The sequence below is a fragment of the Rhinolophus sinicus genome, chromosome 17 (genome assembly GCF_057876585.1).
Source record: "Rhinolophus sinicus isolate RSI-liver-muscle chromosome 17, RSI-T2T, whole genome shotgun sequence".
Taxonomy (NCBI): domain Eukaryota; kingdom Metazoa; phylum Chordata; class Mammalia; order Chiroptera; family Rhinolophidae; genus Rhinolophus; species Rhinolophus sinicus.
The window spans coordinates 114,390,190-114,411,385 of NC_142517.1; the positions used below are offsets into that span (position 1 = coordinate 114,390,190).

General features: G+C 35.7%; 1 pseudogene; it reads right to left on the reverse strand.

The window, feature by feature from the left end:
• The window catches only part of LOC109460515 (ATP synthase F(1) complex subunit alpha, mitochondrial-like), a 108,503-nt pseudogene extending 92,571 nt beyond the window's left edge, over positions 1-15,932 (reverse strand).
• Between the last annotated feature and the right edge of the window lie 5,264 nt (positions 15,933-21,196).

Consider the following 21,196-nt stretch of genomic DNA (forward strand, 5'->3'; position numbering starts at 1 on the left):
TGGTGCTATTCTCGGTGTGCATATGTGCCGGCAAGGGCAGAAACTGCACTGACTTTGTAAAACCTACTGTCCAGACCCCTCAGCCCCACGCATCTAAAGCTGCAGCCTCAGCGTCACTCTGGGCATCAGGTGACCGGCTCTACCTGCACAATACGCAGGGGATTACTTGGTGGGCTTAAGCCACAACTGGCGCTGTCTTTTTTTTTTTTTTTTTCTTTTCTTTCTGTTTTGATTTGTCTTTATATTTTTGACATCTTTGCCTGTGTCGAGTGGGGATTCTGTGCTACAGCAGAGAACAACTTGGAGATTACTTGGTGGGCTTAAGCCACAACTGGCGCTGTGTTTTTTGTTTGTTTGTTTGTTTTTTGTTTGTTTGTTTGTTTTTTGTTCTGTGCTGATTTGTCTTTATATTTTTGACATCTTTGCCTGTGTCGAGTGGGGACTCTATGCTATAGCAGAGAACAACCTGGAGATCACTTGGTGGGCTTAAGCCACAACTGGCGCTGTGGTTTTTGTTTGTTTGTTTGTTTGTTTGCTTGTTTTGTTCTGTTTTGATTTGTCTTTATATTTTTGACATCTTTGCCTGTGTCGAGTGGGGACTCTGTGCTATAGCAGAGAACAACCTGGAGATTACTTGGTGGGCTTAAGCCACAACTGGCGCTGTTTTTTTTTTTGTTCTGTTTTGATTTGTCTTTATATTTCTGACATCTTTGCCTATGTCGAGTGGGGGTTGTCGATTGTTTTTTTACATGTGAATGTATTTGACTTTTTCCTTGTTGTTATTGTTGTGCTTGGTGATTTGCTTTGTTCTGTAATTGCCCTACCAGTGCCCAGCTTAAGAGGCACAAGATTCAACATACCCAGCAGCCAACTCCAGACCAAGCCAGAGTACTACCGGGTTTGACCTACAAGTGACACACTCAGAGGGGATTCTTTACAGGCACATAGAGGCCAAAGGGCAAACCACATCTAAGCGGTCAATCCTCACGCAGCAGAATACCCTGCGTGGGCAAAGCCAAGTCTCACAACTAGTCAGCCTAGGAGTTAACTCCACCTACTCACAAGCGAAAAGCAATTAAGGATCTTCTTTAACAGGACAATATACACAACACAAGAGCCACTTTTAGAGCACACGCAGGGGAGAAGAACGAAGTAGTGCAAGTCAAATATAAAGGACATTTATTATATACTAATCCAGCAAGAACTAAGAACTCCAGGGCACCTATCTAATACATCGAAGCAAACACAGAGAGTCAGCCAGAATGAGGAAACAAAGAAACATATCCCAAATAAAAGAACAGAAGAAACCTTCAGAAATGGAACTAAATGAAGCAGAGGTAACCAAACTGTCAGAGACAGAGTTCAGAATACTGATGATAAGAATGATTAAGGAACTTAGAGAGGACATCAAGAAGGATGTAGAAATCATAACGAACAACCAGTTAGAACTAAAGAACACAGTTACCGAAATAAAGAACTCACTTGAAGGAATTAACAGCAGGTTAGATGAAGCAGAGGATCGAATCAGCGACTTAGAAGACAAGTTAGCAGAGATCACCCAAACAGAACAACAGAAAGAAAAAAGAATAAAAAACAATGAAGATGGTTTAAGAGACCTATGGGATAACATCAAGCGCAACAACATGCGCATCATAGGAATACCAGAAGGTGAAGAGAAGAAACAAGGGATTGAGAAAATATTTGAAGTAATAATGTCTGAAAATTTCCCTAACCTGATGAAGGAAACCAACATACAAGTCCAGGAAGTGCAGAGAGTTCCAACCAGGATAAACCCAAACAGGTCCACTCCAAGACACATTATAGCTAAAATGGCAAAGATTAAAGACAAAGAGAGAATCCTAAAAGCAGCAAGAGAAAGACAGAGGGTTACATACAAGGGAACTCCCATAAGACTATCAAATGACTTTTCTGCAGAAACATTGAAGGCCAGGAGGGAGTGGCCGGAGATACTCAAAGTGATGGAAAACAAAGGCCTACAACCTAGGTTGCTTTATCCAGCAAGGTTATCATTTAAAATTGACGGGGAGATAAAGAGCTTCCCAGAAAAGAATAAGCTAAAGGAATTCATTACCACCAAGCCAGCATTGCAAGAAATACTAAAAGGACTTCTGTAAATAGAAGAAAGACGATAACAATTTATCCACAAATTTAAAAATGGCAATAACTATGTACTTATCAATAATCACTTTAAATGTAAATGGTTTAAATGCTCCAATCAAGAGACATAGGGTGGCTGAATGGATAAGAAAGCAAGACCCTTGTATATGCTGTATACAAGAGACTCACCTCAGATCAAAAGACACACACAGGCTAAAAGTGAAGGGTTGGAGTAAGATATTCCATGCAAATGGAAATGAGAAAAAACCTGGAGTTGCAATACTTATCTCTGACAAAATAGACTTTAAAATGAAGAAAATATTAAAAGACAAAGATGGACACTATATAATAATAAAGGGATCAATTCGACAAGAGGATATAACCCTAGTAAACATCTATGCACCCAACATAGGAGCACCTAAATATATAAAACAGATATTGACTGACATAAAGATGGAGATCAACAGTAACACTATCATAGTAGGGGACTTCAACACACCTCTGACAACAAGGGACAGGTCTTCCAGACAGAAAATCAATACGGAAACAACAGCCTTAAATGACACATTGGACCACTTGGATTTAACCGATATTTTCAGAGCATTCCACCCCAATGCTGCAGAATACACGTTCTTCTCAAGTGCACATGGAACATTCTCCAAGATAGACCATATGTTAGGCCACAAAGCAAGTCTGGATAAATTTAAGAAAATTGAAATCATACCAATTGTCTTCTCTGACCACAGTGCTATGAAATTAGAAATGAACTACAGGAAAAAGACTGGAAGACACACAAATTCATGGAGGCTGAATAATATGTTACTAAACAATGAATGGGTCAAACAGGAGATCAAGGAAGAAATCAAAAGATATCTCGAGACAAACGAAAATGAAAATACAACGACCCAAAATCTATGGGATGCAGCGAAAGCAGTCCTAAGAGGGAAGTTCATAGCACTGCAGGCCTACCTAAAGAAACAAGAAACATCACTAATCAACAGTTTATCTTCACACTTAAGGGATCTGGAAAAAGAACAACAAAATAAGCCCAAAGGGAGTACAAGGAAGGAGATAATAAAGATCAGAACGGAAATAAATGAAATAGAAACCAGAAAAACAATACAAAAGATCAATGAATCCAAGAGTTGGTTCTTAGAGAAGATAAACAAAATTGACAAACCTTTAGCCAGACTCATTATAAAAAAGAGAGAGAGGACCCAAATTAATAAAATCAGTAATGAAAGAGGAGAAGTGACAACAGACACCGCAGAGATACAAAAAATCCTAAGAAATTTCTATGAGCAACTGTATGCCAACAAATTTGACAACCTGGAAGAAATGGACAATTTCCTAGATGCATACAACCTCCCAAGGCTAACTCAAGAGGAGACAGAAAACCTGAATAGACTGATTACCACCAAGGAAATTGAATCAGTAATCAACAATCTCCCAACAAACAAAACCCTGGACCAGATGGCTTTACAGGTGAATTTTACAGAGCGTTCCAAAAAGAATTGTCACCTATTCTCCTCAAACTCTTCCAAAAAATCCAGAGAGAGGGAAGACTCCCAAACACTTTTTACGAAGCCACTATCACCCTGATCCCAAAATCAGACAAAGACACCACAAAAAAAGAAAACTACAGGCCGATATCGCTAATGAACATAGATGCAAAAATCCTCAACAAAATACTAGCAAACAGAATTCAGCAATATATTAAAAAGATTATACACCATGATCAAGTGGGATTCATCCCTGGCATGCAAGGGTGGTTCAACATCCGCAAATCAATTAATGTGATACACCACATTAACAAAATGAAAAATAAAAATCATATGATCATATCAATTGACGCAGAAAAAGCATTTGATAAAATTCAGCAGCCATTCATGATAAAAACCCTTAAGAAAGTGGGAATAGAGGGATCATATCTCAACATAATAAAGGCCATATATGATAGACCCACAGCTAACATCATACTCAATGGGGAAAAACTAAAACCATTCCCCTTAAAATCAGGAACAAGGCAAGGCTGCCCACTTTCTCCACTTCTATTCAACATAGTGCTGGAAGTTCTAGCCACAGCAATCAGACAAGAAAAAGAAATAAAAGGCATCCAAATCGGTAAGGAGGAAGTAAAACTGTCATTATATGCAGATGATATGATACTATATTTAGAGAACCCTAAAGACTCCACCAAGAAACTATTAGAGCTGATAGATGAATTTAGTAAAGTAGCAGGATACAAAATTAATATTCAGAAATCAGTTGCATTTGTATATACCAATAATAAAATATCAGAAGGAGAAATTAAAAAAGCAATTCCGTTTACAATTGCTCCAAAGACTATAAAATACCTGGGAATAAATTTAACCAAAGAAGTAAAAGATCTGTACTCAGAAAATTATAAGACACTGAAGAAAGAAATGAAAGAAGATACAAATAGATGGAAACACATACCATGTTCATGGATAGGAAGAATTAATATAGTTAAAATGTCCATACTGCCTAAGGCAATATATATATTCAACGCAATTCCTATCAAACTACCAACGACATTTTTCACAGAAATAGAACATATAATCCTAAAATTTATATGGGATAACAAAAGACCCCGGATATCTTCAACAATCTTGAGAAATAAGAACAAAGTGGGAGGTATAACAATACCTGACTTCAAATTATACTACAAGGCTACAGTAATCAAAACAGCATGGTACTGGCATAAAAACAGACCCATAGATCAATGGAACAGAATAGAGAGTCCAGAAATAAATCCATGCCTATATGGCCACTTAATCTATGACAATGGAAGCAAGAATGTACGGTGGGGTAAAGACAGTCTATTCAATAAATGGTGCTGGGAAAATTGGACAGACACATGCAAAAAGATGAAGCTGGATCACCTCCTTACACCACATACAAAAATAAATTCAAAATGGCTTAAAGATTTAAATGTAAGATCTGAAACCATAAAATTCCTAGAAGAAAATATAGGAAGAAACTTCACAGACATTACCCGGAGTAAGATTTTTACTGATATATCCCCTCGCGCGAGGGAAGTAAGAGGAAAAATAAACATGTGGGATTACATCAAACTAAAAAGCTTTTTCACAGCAAAGGAAACCATCAATAAAACAAAAAGGGATCCTACTGATTGGGAAGAGATATTTGCCAATGATATATCTGATAAGGGGTTAATATCACAAATTTATAAAAAACTCACTCAACTCAACTCCAAAAAAACAAACAACCCAATTAAAAAATGGGCAGAGGACATGAAGAGACATTTTTCTAAAAAGGACACACAGATGGCAAACAGACATATGAAGAAATGTTCAACCTCACTAACCATTAGAGAAATGCAAATAAAAACCACAATGAGATACCACCTCACCCCAGTCAGGATGGCTATCATCAATAAATCAACAAACAACAAGTGCTGGCGTGGATGCGGAGAAAAGGGAACGCTGGTGCACTGTTGGTGGGAATGCAGATTGGTGCAGCCACTATGGAAAACAGTTTGGAGATATCTCAAAAATCTGAAAATGGAACTACCTTTTGATCCAGCAATCCCACTCCTAGGTATCTATCCGGAGAAATCCAAAACTCCAATTCAAAAATCTTTATGCACTCCTATGTTTATTGCAGCACTATATACAATAGCCAAGACCTGGAAACAACCGAAATGCCCATCAGTAGATGACTGGATTAAGAAACTGTGGTACATTTATACAATGGAGTATTACACAGCCATAAAGAAGAAAGAAATCTTACCATTTGCAACAACATGGATGGACCTAGAGAACATTATGTTAAGTGAAATAAGTCAGAAAGAGAAAGACAAATACCATATGATCTCACTTATATGCGGAATCTAAAGAAAAGAATAAGTGAATGAACTAATCAGAAACAGTTTTGGAAACATGGAGGAAAAAACAGAGGGTTGCTAGAGGGGCGGGGGGGTGGGGATAAGGGGAAGGTGAGAGGTTTTGGGAACGTACAGAGGGATAGTGGATGGGGGGAGGGGGGTTCACACAGTGTGAGGGATATAAATGATAAATGTCTAAGTTTTGCTTTGTCTTGTGCACCTGAAACTAATTAAAAACAAAACAAAACAAAAAAAACCAAATATTTATCTTTTATAAAAAATTGTGGTAAACAACAATTCTATAAGGATACGATGGCCTTTGAAACATGATACATTTTTAAATTTAATTTTCTTGTTAGTTTCAGGTGTACAAAACAACATAATGATTAGACATTTAAACCCCTCACAAAGTGATAAACCCACCAAGTCTACGACTACTCCTCTGGCATTGTATATACCTATCCTAATACCATTGACTATATTCCCTATGCTGTGGAGTGCAAACAAAAAATAATGTGTATAAGTGGATACATTGCTCAAGCAGTATTCGCCAAAATCAGAAGTGTCTGGATGCTGATCGTAACCACTATGTGCATCTCTTATAATTGCAGAAGTCAAACGTGACTTGTATTCATCTTTTGTTATTTGTATATATTGAGTATTAAAATTTTAATAGTTTTTTTTTCTTTCTTAAAATGTGTATACTTTTTTTGGCTCTCTCTCTCTCTGTCATATATATATGACAATTTAGAATGACAATTAAGTCCACGAACTCATCCTAGAAAAAAGTGCTACATACCTCATTGTTGAATATCACTACAGTCACCTTCAAAGTACTCCCCTTAGGAAGTTATGCACTGAAACCAGCACCTAGTCCAGTCTTCAAATCAATTTTGGAACTCCTTTTCTAGAATGGTCATCAGCGCTGTCATCTTATTACACTTGATGTCCTGAATGTCATCAAAATGTTTTCCTTTCAATATATCCTTTATATTTGGGTAAAGAAAGAAGTCATTGGGGGCCAGATCAGGTGAGCAGGGAGGGTGTTCCAATACAGTTATTTGTTTACTGGCTAAAAACTCCCTCACAGACAGTGTCGTGTAAGCTGGTGTATTGTCATGATGCAAGAGCCATGTATTGTTGGAGAAAAGTTCAGGTCATTTTTGTCTAACTTTTTATGCAGCCTTTAAAGAACTTCCAAATAATAAACTTGGTTAACTGTTTGCCCAGTTGGTACAAATTCATAATGAATAATCCTTCTGATATCAAAAAAAGGTTAGCAACATTGTTTTGACTCTTGATTTGGACTGGCGGAACATATTTAGTCATGGAGATTTGGCTGATTTCCACTGGGCTCTTTGACGCTTTTCTTCAGGGTCAGATTGATGTTTCATCACTAGTGATAACGTGACCCAAAACATCGTCTTGCCTCTCCAAAAGGTCTTGGCAAACTTTGCTTCATTTTTACTTGTGGTCATTGGTGAGCTCCTTTGGGACCATTTTTGCACACACCTTTCTCATGCCAAGGTTTTCCTAACTGTTTTTCTATCAATGTTTACTTGGTCTGCTATGCTTCTCACAATCAGCCAATGATTTTGACACACAATTCAACAAACTTTTGCAATGTTTTCTTCAGTTCTGCTCGTTCCTGGTCGCCCTGACTTTTTTTCATCAGTGACATGTTCTCTCCTTTCAGAAAAATGTTTAATCCATTTGTACACTGACCTTTTCTTCATGGCATTATCCCCATAAACTTGGACTAACATGTCCCTGATTTCACTTCCACTCTTGACAAGTTTAACAAGAAATGTAATGTTTGTTCATTGTTCTAATTCAAGCTCAGACATTCTCACAATGGCACACAGAAACATGCAACAACAATAATGAATGCCGCTCAGCAAGACACTGCCACACATCGACACGAACACAGCTGTGAGACACTGATATTCCAAGGTTATGAAACCTTATTGAGCTGTTTGTGCAGTGCTGCCAATGCTGCCAATGTAAGAACACAGTGGCAAATTAATTACAGCTGACATCCAGTATTGTTTTATATTAGTTTCAGATGCACAGCACAGTGGTTATGCATTTATATAATCTATGAAGTGTTCTCCTGATAACTCCAGTATCCATCTGACACCCTACAGTCTTTACATTATTGATTGTATTTCCAGTACTGTATTGCACATCCCTGTGACGATTTTGTAACTACCAATTTGTATTTTCTATTCCCTTCACCTTTTCACCTATCCCCCAAACACCCACTCATCTAGTAACCATCAGTTTTTTCCTCTGTATCTATGAGTGTATTTCTGTTTTGTTTGCTCGTTTACTTTATTCTTTAATTCAACATATAAGTGAGATCATATGGTATTTGTCTTTCTCAGTCTGACTTATTTCACTTAACATAATGCCCTCTAGGTCCATCCACATTGTTGGTAAGACCTGTTGGAAATGGTGAGATTGCATGCTTTTTTATGGCAGAGTAATGCTCCCTTGTATAAATGTACCACAATTTCTTTATCCGGTTTGGTAGTTTTGTGTTTCTAGCAATATGTCCTTTTCAACTAGGTTAGCTATTATTTAACCATACAATTGTTCATAGTATTCTCTTAATTTCTTTTATTTCTGTAAGGCATGTCGTAATAAACCTAATTATATTTTGGTTTTAGTAATTTAAGTTCTTCCTTTTTTTATTATCAGTCAAGATTAAGATTTGTCAACTTTGCTAATGTTTTCAAAGAACCACTTTTTTCCCTCTGGTTTTTGTATTCTCTGTTTTGTTATCTTTACTCTCCTTTTTCTCCTGAAAGTTTTGGATTTACTTTGTTCTTCTTCTTTTACTTTTTAAAGTGTAAAGTTAGAATTCTGATGTGATCTTTCTTTTTTTTAAGTGTAGACATTCACAGCAATACAGTTCCTTTATGCACTGCTTTTACTACTTTCCGTTAATTTCATATGTTGTATTTTCATTTTATTTGTCTTGAAGTACTTTATAATTTCCCTTGTGATTTCTTTATAGACCTCTTTGTTAAGAGTGTGTAAATTTTTACATATTTGTGAATTTTCAGTTTTCTTTTGCTATTGATTTCTAGTTCAATTTCATTGTGATTGGAAAGGTATGTTGCATGATTTTAGACTTTTTTAATTTATTAAGTTTTGTTTTGTGGCCTAATAGTATTCTGTCCTGGACAATGTTTCATGTGCATATGAAAGTAATGTATATTTTGTTTCTGTTATACGGAGTGTTCTGTACATGTCTTTAGGTCTAATTGGTTTATAATGTTTTCAAGTTCTCTATTTTCTTACATATTTGCCTAGTTGTTATATTCATTACTGCAAGTAGCGTATTGAAGTCTTCAACTGTCATTTCTGTCAATGTTTCAGATATGTTGAGACTGTTAAGTGTTTATATGTTTATAATAGTTATATTTTCTTCACTGGTTGAATCCATAATCAATATAAAGTCTTTCTCTATTTTCTTTAATTTTTGCATCAAAGTCTATTTTGTCTGATACTGTTGTCGCCACCCTCATTCTCATTTGGTCTCTATTTTCAAGGAATATATTTTTCATTTACTTTATTTTCAACCTATTTGCATTTTTAGATTTAAAGCGAGATTCTTGTAAACAATATTTCGATGAATTCTGTTATTTTATTCATACTGCCTATCTCTGCCTTTGAGTTGAAGGTTTTAATCCATTACATTTATATCTATTTATTTATGTATCTAGTTATTTAGTTAGCTATTTATTTGTTTATTTATTTATTAAAGAAGGGTGCATCTCACAGCAACCCATGTGGGGATCAAACCAGCAAACTTGGTGTTATTAGCACCACACTCTCATACTCTAACCAACTGAACTAGCCAACCACCTTAATCCATTACATTTAAAGTAATTACTGAGGACAAATTAATTTCTGATATTTTGCTATTTTTTTCTATATGTGCTATACATTTTTTATTCTTCTATTCCCCAATTCTGGCTTTCTTTGGTACTTTATTTATTTCTTTATTTCTTTATTTATTTCTTTATTTATTTATCTATCTAAATTAAAGTTTATTGGGGGTGACAATTGCTAGTAAAGTTACATAGATTCCAGGTGTACAATTCTGTAATACATTATCTATAGCTCATATAATGTGTTCACCACCCAGAGTCAGTTATCTTTCCATCACCATATATTAGACCCTGTTTACCCTCTTCTAGAGCCCCCCACCCCATTTCTCTCTGGTAACCCCTAAACTATTGTCTATGTCTATGAGTTTTTGTTTCTTCATTTGTTTGTCTTGTTTTTTGTTGTTTTTGGTTTATATACCACATATCAGTGAAATCATATGGTTCTCTACTTTTTCTGTCTGACTTATTTCACTTAACATTAGAATCTCAAGATCCATCCATGTTGTCACAAATGTTCCTATATCATCTTTTCTTACTGCCAAATAGTATTCCATTGTGTATATATACCACAAATTCTTTATCCATTCATCTCTCGCAGGACATTTTGGTTGTTGCCATGTCTTGGCCACTGTAAATAAAGCTGCAATGAACATTGGAGCACACATGTCTTTATGGATAAATGTTTTCAGATTTTTTTTTGGTAGATACCCAGGAGAGGGATTGCTGGGTCATATGGCAATTCTATTCGTAACTTTTTGAGGAACCTCCACACTGCCTTCCATAGTGGTTGCACCAGTCTGCATTCCCACCAACAGTGTATGAGGGTTCCTTTTTCTCCACAGCCTCTCCAACATTTGTTACTGTTTGTCTTGTTGATGATAGCCATTCTAACTGGGGTGAGGTGATATATCATTGTGGTTTTTATTTGCATTTCTCTGATGATTAGTGATGTTGAGCATTTTTTCATATGTCTATTTGCCATTTGTATGTCCTTTTTGGAGAAATGTCTCTTCGGGTCGTCTGCCCACTTTTCAATTGGGTTGTTTGTTTTTTGTTGTAGAGTTGTATGAGTTCCTTGTATATTTTGGATATTAGCCCCTTATTGGAGGCACTGTTTGCAAAAATCTTCTCCCATTCAGCTGGTTACCTCTTTATTTTGTCAATGGTTTCTTTTCCTGTGCAGAAGCTTTTAAGTTTGATACAGTACCATTAATTTATTTTAACTTTTGTTCTTTTGTTGTTTTTGGTTTATATACCACATATCAGTGAAATCACATGGTTCTCTGCTTTTTCTGTCTGACTTGTTTCGCTCAGCATTACTCTCTCAAGATCCATCCATGTTGTCACAAATGTTCCTATATCATCTTTTCTTACTGCCGAATAGTATTCCATTGTGTATATATACCACAACTTCTTTATCCATTCATCTATCGAAGGACATTTTGGTTGTTTCCATGTCTTGGCCACCGTAAACAAAGCTGCAATGAACATTGGAGCACACGTGTCTTTATCTCTAAATGTTTTCAGATTTTTTGGGTAGTCACCTCACCCCAGTCAGAATGGCTATCATCAACAAGACAAACAATAACAAATGTTGGAGAGGCTGTGGAGAAAAAGGAACCCTCATACACTGTTGGTGGGAATGCAGACTGGTGCAGCCGTTATGGAAGGCAGTGTGGAGGTTTCTCAAAGAATTACGAATAGAATTGCCATATGACCCAGCAATCCCTCTTCTGGGTATCTACCCAAAATTTATTTTAACTTTTACTTCCCTTGCCTCTGGAGTCAAAGTCATAAAATGCTTTCTGAACCCAAGGTCCATAAGTTTAGTACCTATGTTTTCTTTTATGCAGTTTATTGTTTCAGGTCTTATGCTTAAGTCTTTGATCCATTTTGAATTAATTTTGTTACATGGTGACAAATAGCAGTCTAGTCTCATTCTTGTGCCTGTGGCTTTCCAATTCTCCCAGCACCATTTATTGAAGAGGCTGTCTTTTCTTTTCTCCATTGTATGTTTTTTGCTTCTTTGTCAAAAATTATCTGTCCATATTTATGTGGGTTTATTTCTAGGTTTTGAATTCTATTCCATTGGTCTATGTGTCTGTTTTTCTGCCAATACCATGCTGTTTTGATTATTGTAGCCCTGTAGTACAAGCTAAAGTCAGGGAGTGTGATACCTCCAGCATTGTTCATTTTTCTTTGGATTGCTTTGGCTAATTGGGGTCTTTTGTGGTTCCAAACAAATCTGATGATTTTTTTGTTCTATTTCTTTAAAAAATGCAATTGTGATTTTGATGGGCATTGCATTAATTCTGTATATTGCTTTGGTAATATGGCCATTTTAATTATGTTGATTCTTCCAATGCATGAGCACAGAATGTCTTTCCATTTCTTTGTGTCTTCTTCAATTTCTTTTAAAAATATCTTATAGTTTTCAGCATATAGGTCTTTCACATCCTAGATTAAGTTTATTCCTAGGTATTTTATTCTTTTTGTTGCAATTGTGAAATAAATTGATTTTTTGTTTTATTTCTTTTTCTGAGATTTCATTGTTAGTATATAGGAATGCAATGGACATTTGTTGTAGCCGGCAACTTTACTGTATTCTTTTATTGATTCTAGCAGCTTTTTGGTGGAGTCTTTAGGTTTTTCTATATACAGCATCATGTCATCTGCAACAAGTCACAATTTAACTTCTTCATTCCCAATTTGGATGCCTTTTATTTATTTCTCTTTCCTGATTGCTCTGGCAAGTACTTCCAACACTATGTTGAAGAGCTGAGGTGATAGGGGACAGCCCTGCCATGTCCTGAACATAGAGCATCAGGCTTCAGTTTTTACTGTTAATTATGATATTAGCTGAGGGTTTGTCATATATGACCTTTATTATGTTAAGGTATTTTCCTTCTATACCTACTTTATTAAGTGTTTTAATCATAAATGGATGTTGTACCTTGTCAAATGCTTTTTCTGCATCAATTGATCTAATCATAAGATTTTTGTCCTTTATTTTGTTTATGTGATGTATCACATTGATGGATTTGTGTATGTTGAACCATCCTTGGGCCCCAGGGATGAACCCCACTTGATCGTGATGAATAATCTTTTTACTGCATTGCTGCATTCAATTTGCTAGAATTTTGTTTAGGATTTTTACATCTGTATTCTTCAGAAATGTTGGTCTGCAATTTTCTTTTTTGTGTTATCCTTACCAGGTTTGGTATCAGGGTAATGTTGGCCTCATAAAATGAGTTAGGGAGTATTGTCTCTTCTTCAATTTTTGGGAAGAGTTTGAGTAGGACAGGTGTTAGATCCTCTTTGAATGTTTAGTAGAATTCACTAGTGAAGCCATATGGTCCTGGACTTTTGCTTTTGGGCATGATTTAAGTGATTGTTTCAATTTCCTTAATGTTGATTTATCTATTTAGATTTTCTGGTTCTTTGTGATTCAATCTAGGAAGGCTATGTATTTCTAAGAACTTGTCCATTTCTTCTAGGTTATTGAATTTAGTGGCATGTAGTCCTGCATAGCGTTTCTGTATGATATTTTGTATTTCTGTGGTATCCACTGTAACTTCTCCTGTTTCATTTCTGCTTTTGTTTATTTGTGGGGTTTTTTTTTCTCAGTGAGTCTAGCCAAGGGTTTGTTAATTTTATTAATCTTTTCAAAGAACCAGCTTTTTGTTGCATTAGTTTTCTTCTATTGTCTCTTTGTTCTCTATTTCATGTAGTTTTGCTCTTGTTTTTATTATTTCCTTACTTCTGGTGACTTTGAGTTTTATTTGTCCATCTTTTTTCTACTTCTTTAAGATGTAATGTTAGTTTGTTTATTTGGGATTTATGTTATTTGTTGAGAGGTCGTGTAATGATATAAATTTTCCTCTTAATATCACTTTTTCTGTATCCCAATGACTTTTTTTTAGTTAATTTTTTTAAAATTAAAGTTTAAGTCAGTTGTTAGTAAAGTTACATAGATTTCAGGTGTACAATTCTGCATTACATCATCTATAAATCCCATTGTGTGTTCACCACCCAGAGTCAGTTCTTCTTCCATCACCATATATTTGATCCCCTTTACCCTCATCTACCACCCCCTCCCCCCTTACCCTCTGGTAACCACTAAACTATTGTCTGTGTCTATGAGTTTTTGTTTCTCATTTGTTTGTCCTGTTCTTTTGTTGTTTTTGGTTCATATACCACATATCAGTGAAATCACATGGTTCTCTGCTTTTTCTGTCTGACTTATTTTGCTTGGCATTATAATCTCAAGATCCATTCATGTTGACACAAATGGTCCTATTTCATCTTTTCCTACTGCCGAATAGTATTTCATTGTGTATATATACCACATCTTCTTTTTCCACTATCAAAGGCCATTTTGGTTGTTTCCATGTCTTGGCTACTGTAATAAAGCTGCAATGAACATTGGAGCACACGTGTCTTTATGTATAAATATTTTCAGATAATTTGGGTAGATACCCAGGAGAGGGATTGCTGGGTCATATGGTAATTCTATTTGTAATTTTTTGAGGAACCTTCACACTGCCTTCCATAGTGGCTGCACCAGTCTGCATTCCCACCAGCAGTGTATGAGACCTTGGGTTCAAAGAGCATTTTATGAATTTGACTCCAAAGGCAAGGGAAGTAAAAGCTAAAATAAACGAATGGGACTATATGAAACTTAAAAGCTTCTGCACAGCAAAGAAACCATCGACAAAATAAAGAGGCAACCAACTGAATGGGAGAAGATTTTTGCAAACAGTGCCTCCGATAAGGGGCTAATATCCAAAATATATAAAGAACTCATGCAACCAATGTTAATGGCAAGGGGGATACCTTTGTAGATCAATTCTGTTTCCAAGAATATCTGTCTACCAAGCATAGAAATGATATTTGTTGGAATGTAAGCAGACACATCACCAGCTTGTGTTTCTATGACTGGTAAAGCAGTCAATGAGCCACCACCAAAAGATTCGTTCATTTTGGCTGCTCTCTCTAGCAGATCGTCATGTAGGTAGAACACATCACCAGCATAGGCCTCACGACCAGGGCTTCAGTGGAGCAGCAGAGACATTTGACAATAAGCAACAGCCTGTTTGTATAAGTTGTCAAAGATGATCAAAGCATGTTTGCCATTATCCCTAAAATATTCTGCCATAGAACAGCCAGAATAAGGAGCCAGGTACTGAAGTGGGGCAGCATCAGAAGCAGTAGCTGAAACCACATGGTTACTTCATGGCATCTGCATTTGTAAGTCTCTTCACCAACTGAACAACAGTGGATCTCTTCTGACCAATAGTGACATAGATACAGTACGGCTTCTTCTTTTCATCAGTTCCTTCATTGAAACGTTTCTGGTTAATGATTGTGTCAATAGAAATTGATGCTTTGACAGTGTGCCGGTCACCAATAATTAGCTCACGCTGAACATGACAATTGGCACCAAGCTATCCACAGCCTTGATGCCAGTCTGCATTGGTTCCCGCACAGAGATTCGAGAAATGATCCCAGGTGCTTTCAGCCCGGCTCGCCCACGTGTCTTGGAACCAATTGGACCGTTTCCATCAATGACATTTCCAAAGTCATCTACTACACGACCCGACAGTTCCTGTCAATTCTGGAAAGTCCACAATGGCAACTGTTCGCTTCACAATATCTCCTTCCTTAATTGGTTTATCGTTTACAAACACGACAACACCAACATTGTCGGGTTCCAAGTTTAGGGACATACCCTTTATGCCTGAAGAAAACTCTACCATTTCTTCTGCTTGAACATTCCTCAGCCCATGTACTGGGGCAATACCGTCACCAAAACTTAAGACGCGCTCAGTCTCTTCAAGGTCAACAGAGGTATCAGCTCCAAGAATGCGCTCCTCAAGAATAGAGGACGTCTTGGCAGTGCCAGTCCTCTGAAGACGAGTGTTGTTGGCTTGGAGGTTCCTTGCAGCAATGAAAGATGATTCCAAAACATTTTTGGAGACCAGCCCGGCTCGCTGAGATATGGTGCGAGCCACAGCGGCGGCGAAACGCACGGACAGCATCTTTGCAGCTTCTCTTAGGGTGATTCCTCTGCAGCGGCAGCCTCCCACTAAGTGGGACCGAAAGTTGTTTTTCAATTGTAGTTCCAGTCCATAAAAATGGCTTCCTTATTATTTAATCTCTGTGTGTGTGTGTGTGTGTGTGTGTGTTTTTAATCAATCTGACGTTTTCTGTCTTTTCTATGTGCCTGGAGCAGAGAAGCAGAGGGAATGATTAAAGTGTGAACTCACCATCCTGTATGACTAGGTTTGATTTGATTTTATGATTACTTTCTATTTATTATATTATTCCTTGGCTCCTTTAATTTATTTCTCCTCTTTCTTTTTCCATTGGTCATTATTTTTTTCATCAGAATTTTAAAAATCTTTACCCAATTTTGAACTCATGTCTACCTTTCCTATCTTCTGACCTGACTGCTTTTCTGCTTTATTGCCTTCCGTAGCAACTGCTGTGTTTTTAACATTCACATTTAACCTAAGAAATTCTATCATTAATTAATAATCTCCACAATTTCCTGAATAAAACAAGGACTTACCTGCAATACTTATTATCCTCTCCTGCCGTACATACATGTTTAGTATATTATTTTCATCTCTTTTATATCTCTAAAATTAGGAATTATTGTCGTTATTATTTATTCATAAATAATTAGTTGGATATCTAATTATTTGCCAATATTTTTACTCATCATTCTTTTTCCCATTACATTCTTTCTTTTGAGATAATTTTTTCCCCTAAATTTAGTTATTCTATAATTCTTTTGACTAGAGTTTATGAGTAGTAAACTCTCAAAAACTGTTTAAAGATGTCTTGATTTTGTCTATACGCTTGAATAATAGTTTAGGGGTATATGACTGCACATTAACCATTATGTTTTCTCTGTGCATTAAAGAAAGTAATCATGCTCTTTCAGATTTTGTTGCTATTGATGGCATGTCTGATGTCAATTTAATTATGATTCCATTGCTAATAATATTTTTTTTATTTGACAACTTTTAGGATCTCAGTGCCTTTGGTATTTTTAAATTTTACTATAATGTACCTATATATCATCTTCTTTTTATTAAGTTGACTTGTAAGCATTGCATTTCTTGAATATGAGAAAACGTGTTTTTAATCAACTTTGAGAAATTTAAGCGGTTTTCTCTTCAAATATTGCTACTCTTTTATTCTATATTTAAAGAATTCATATAAGAAATAAATTGGACCTTGTGTCTTCTAAGTCTCTTAACTTCTCTCTATACCTGTATATCTCTGCAATTGTTTAAATTTCTTTTTTTTTTAATTTCTGAAAGTAATTTTTATTATTGTTTTGTTCTTATGGTTTTGATTCATTGCATATGTTTAATCATTTTAAATATACTAATTTTATACTCTTGTATTATCTGAAATTCTGAGGGAGTCTTAATATTCTATTTATTTTGATCCTCACTGAAGACCATGTATGGTTATTTTTTCACGGACTTCATTACTTTGGATTGTGAGCTCATTTTTAAATGGTGCTTCATCTGTGGAAATTATTCATCACCTGCATTGAGGACATTCCTAGCAATGAGCTTTTGAATTGGCTCTGTAAGTCACTCTAGGAACATCACTGGCCTGAGACCAATTTTTATGGTAATATCTTGAGACCATGCATTATTCCAAATCCTCCAAAGAAACAGAACCAATAAGATATCTATCTATCTAGCTATCTATTTATCTATCATCGCCTATCTATCTACCTCTCTATCATCTATAAATAAATTTATTATAAGGAATTGATTAATGGAATTACAAATGCTGTCCAAAATTTGTAGAGCCAATGTTCTAGTTTAAGTCTGCAGCCAGAAGTCACTGTAGAAACAGAAAGAGCTGATATCCCAGTTTGAGTCCAAGCCATGGGGCTATTGTAGAACCAGGAACAGCTGATGTCATAGTTTGAAAGCCATCAGGTAGAAAAAAGCAAATATTCCAGTTTTAAAGTCATCAGGTAAGAGAATTCTTTCTTACTTGGGAGAAGGTCCACCTTTTACTTTATTCAGTCCTATAAATGATTGGATGAGGTCTATCTACATCATGGAAGGGAGTTGCTTCACTCCGTCTATTGATTTAAATGTTAATATTATCCAAAAACATACTCACAAAAATATTCAGAATGATGTTTTACCAAACATCTGGAAACCTGTGGCCCACTCAAATTCACATATAAAATTACCTATCACAGACCATGTTAATAGAGTAAATTAAAATCCCAATGTCAATGAAAAAAACATCCAGACTAAGAGAAAGCTTATGAGTTGATCTGAGCCAAACTGATGACAATTGCCAGGAAGCAAAGTCAACGAATTGAGAAAATGCTCCAGCAAATGGCCGTTTTGCAACTTATTTTATACATTAGAATCAAAGGAGGAGGGTTACATGAAATCCATTGGTTGTAGATTAAGGAATGGGAGAAAGCAAAAGGGGGAAATCTCTGGGATTGGATAAAAGTAAATTGGAGAGACAGATAATTATTTTACATTGGTGGGTACAGGATGGTTAACAGCATTTTACAGCATATAGAGATGGTATTTTGGGAACAAGATAACAATGAGGGATTTTGTAGTTTCCTGCTCTGGTGTGGTGGGTTGTGCCCCCTGGGGGGGGGTCTCCGGAAAAAGGGATTGCTCCGACATTCCAAGGGCATGTTACCTTAGATGCAAAAAGACAACAGATAGAGTCACTTAAGGTAAAGCTTGACCTTTGTCAAGGGAGCTACAGGTCAAGGATGTGACTTCCCACCATGGCCCACCTTAGTTAGGAATTTTATATTCACACCATCCTATGTGGTTATTTTCAGTCTCCTGAGTTTGTCAGGTTTAACATGTGGCCCCTTTTCCGTCCACACCAATCACAAGTGTGAAGAAGTTTATACTATGTATTCTTAGGAGGTAATACTTTTATCTTCTCCACTGAGCTCAAATGAAATGAACTAAGCTTTTTTTCTCTAATTTTATGCTGGTAGGTGAATTATTTCACTTGAAATACAGATACATTTATATAATGAACTTAGCTTATTATTTCCTAACTAATGCTCCTCCTAGATATAGTCTGTTATCTTCAAGAAGGCATTAAATTGCAGTTATTGGGTTGCAAAGACTGTCAACCTATCTTTCCACTAGGGTAGTTTCTGCATAAACTTTTATGTTTATTGGTCTTTGTTTCATTTCTCTTCTCTTGGAACCTGAGGATTTCTCCATTACTCACATTATTTTGTGTAAGCTATGTATGTTTATTAAATAGTTTTCTAGCATTTCGAGATATTTGTAGTAGGAAATTTTAAGTGTATTTAGTGTCTTATTATGCTAATATCCATAAGCAAAATCAATTATTTTTATTTTACAGTTTGGGAAACCAGTATACACAAATATAATGTCATTTTGTAATATTTCTGAATTCTGTTGTTCCAAACTTGAGTTTTTAGCACAGTTTAATTATTTAATTGTAAAATTGCACATGGGTAATTGGGAAAATATATGTTCCCTTCATTTATCTTTATATATAATCATGATTAAAAGAGGAGATAATTTTTCTTTATTTTATTCAAAAATAATATATGTTTAATGTTTTTATAGTATTTACTGGAAAACACAAGCTTTAATAAACTTCCCAGTACATGCTTATGTACAGCAGCCTGTGTTTTAGAAACTAACAGGATATGTGAGTTTTTATTCCCAAGGATAATATATTATTCTCTGTATGGTCACCCTAGACACTAGATGATAAAATACTCATTGCTTCAATTCATGCTGAGTCCCTTGTATGGGAACTTTTAATTAGATTTGGTGTTGGTTTGATTTTCCATGGAGAGAAAAGATTGCTGAATGTGGATATTCATTGCAAAGTTAGAGCTCAAAGCAGCTGGGAGATCCAAGTGGGAAATTGTAGAAATATGGATTCCAACATGGTATTTTCAGGAAAAGCAATTATCCCAGGCCTTAAAGGAATAGTCCAGAGTTACTTGGGATACTTGGGAAATTAAAAATAGGGCTACCATACATTTTTCACTTATAATATATATATATATAATAGATTATGATTTACAGAAAAAGTTGCAAGATATACATAGATTTTTCATATAATATAGATCCATTTTACCGTATTATTAATATTCACATTAGCATGGCAAAATTTCACAATTAATAAACTCTTCCAGATCCCATGAGGATAACACATTACACATAGTCATCAAGTCACTTAAGGTTCCTCTTCACTGTGATAGATTTTTAGACTGTCCTTTTTTTTTTTTTTTTTTTTTAAACTGTTGGTGGGAATGCAGACTGGTGCAGCCGTTATGGAAGGCAGTGTGGAGGTTCCTCAAAGAATTACGAATAGAATTGCCATATGACCCAGTAATCCCTCTCCTGGGTATCTACCCAAAAAATCTGAAAACATTTAGAGATAAAGACACATATGCTCCAATGTTCATTGCAGCTTTGTTTACAGTGGCCAAGACATGGAAACAACCAAAATGTCCTTCGATAGATGAATGGATAAAGAAGTTGTGGTATATATACACAATGGAATACTATTCGGCAGTAAGAAAAGATGATATAGGAACATTTGTGACAACATGGATGGATCTTGAGAGAGTAATGCTGAGCGAAACAAGTCAGACAGAAAAAGTAGACTGTCCTTCTTTGTGATGACTTGAGAATTATTAGGAGTACTTGCTATGTACCAGTCAATTGGGGTTTTTCAGGTGTTTTTCTCATAATGAAGTGGGAGATATGAAATTCTGAGAGGAAAACTATAGATGTAAAGTGTCATTTTTAACACATCATATCAACAGTATATACTATCAACATGATGTAACTGTTGAAATTAATTTTGATCGCCAGACTGAAGTAGGGTTGTAAAGTAACTATTTTCCCCCTTTCAATACCATACTCTTTGGAAGGAAGTCACTGTTTGTAGTTTGCACATAAAAGGTGGGGCGTTATGCTTTACTTACTTGAAGGCATTGATTGTATCGATGAGTATATAAATTATTTTGAATCCTTCTTCTTGAAAGATTTAGGTATATTCCCCCTTTTATTTATTAAATTATTTAATTATGTCAATATGGACTCATGGATATTTATGTTATGCTTAGGGTTATAATCCAAAACAACCTTATTTTATTTTATTTGCTCAATTTATTCCAGTTTTGACCATTGGGACCACTTCTGTTGGCTACTATGTCCTTTTGAGATATTCCTATCATTGTGGTTTGTTTGTTTGTTTGAGCATTTCCTTATTTTCT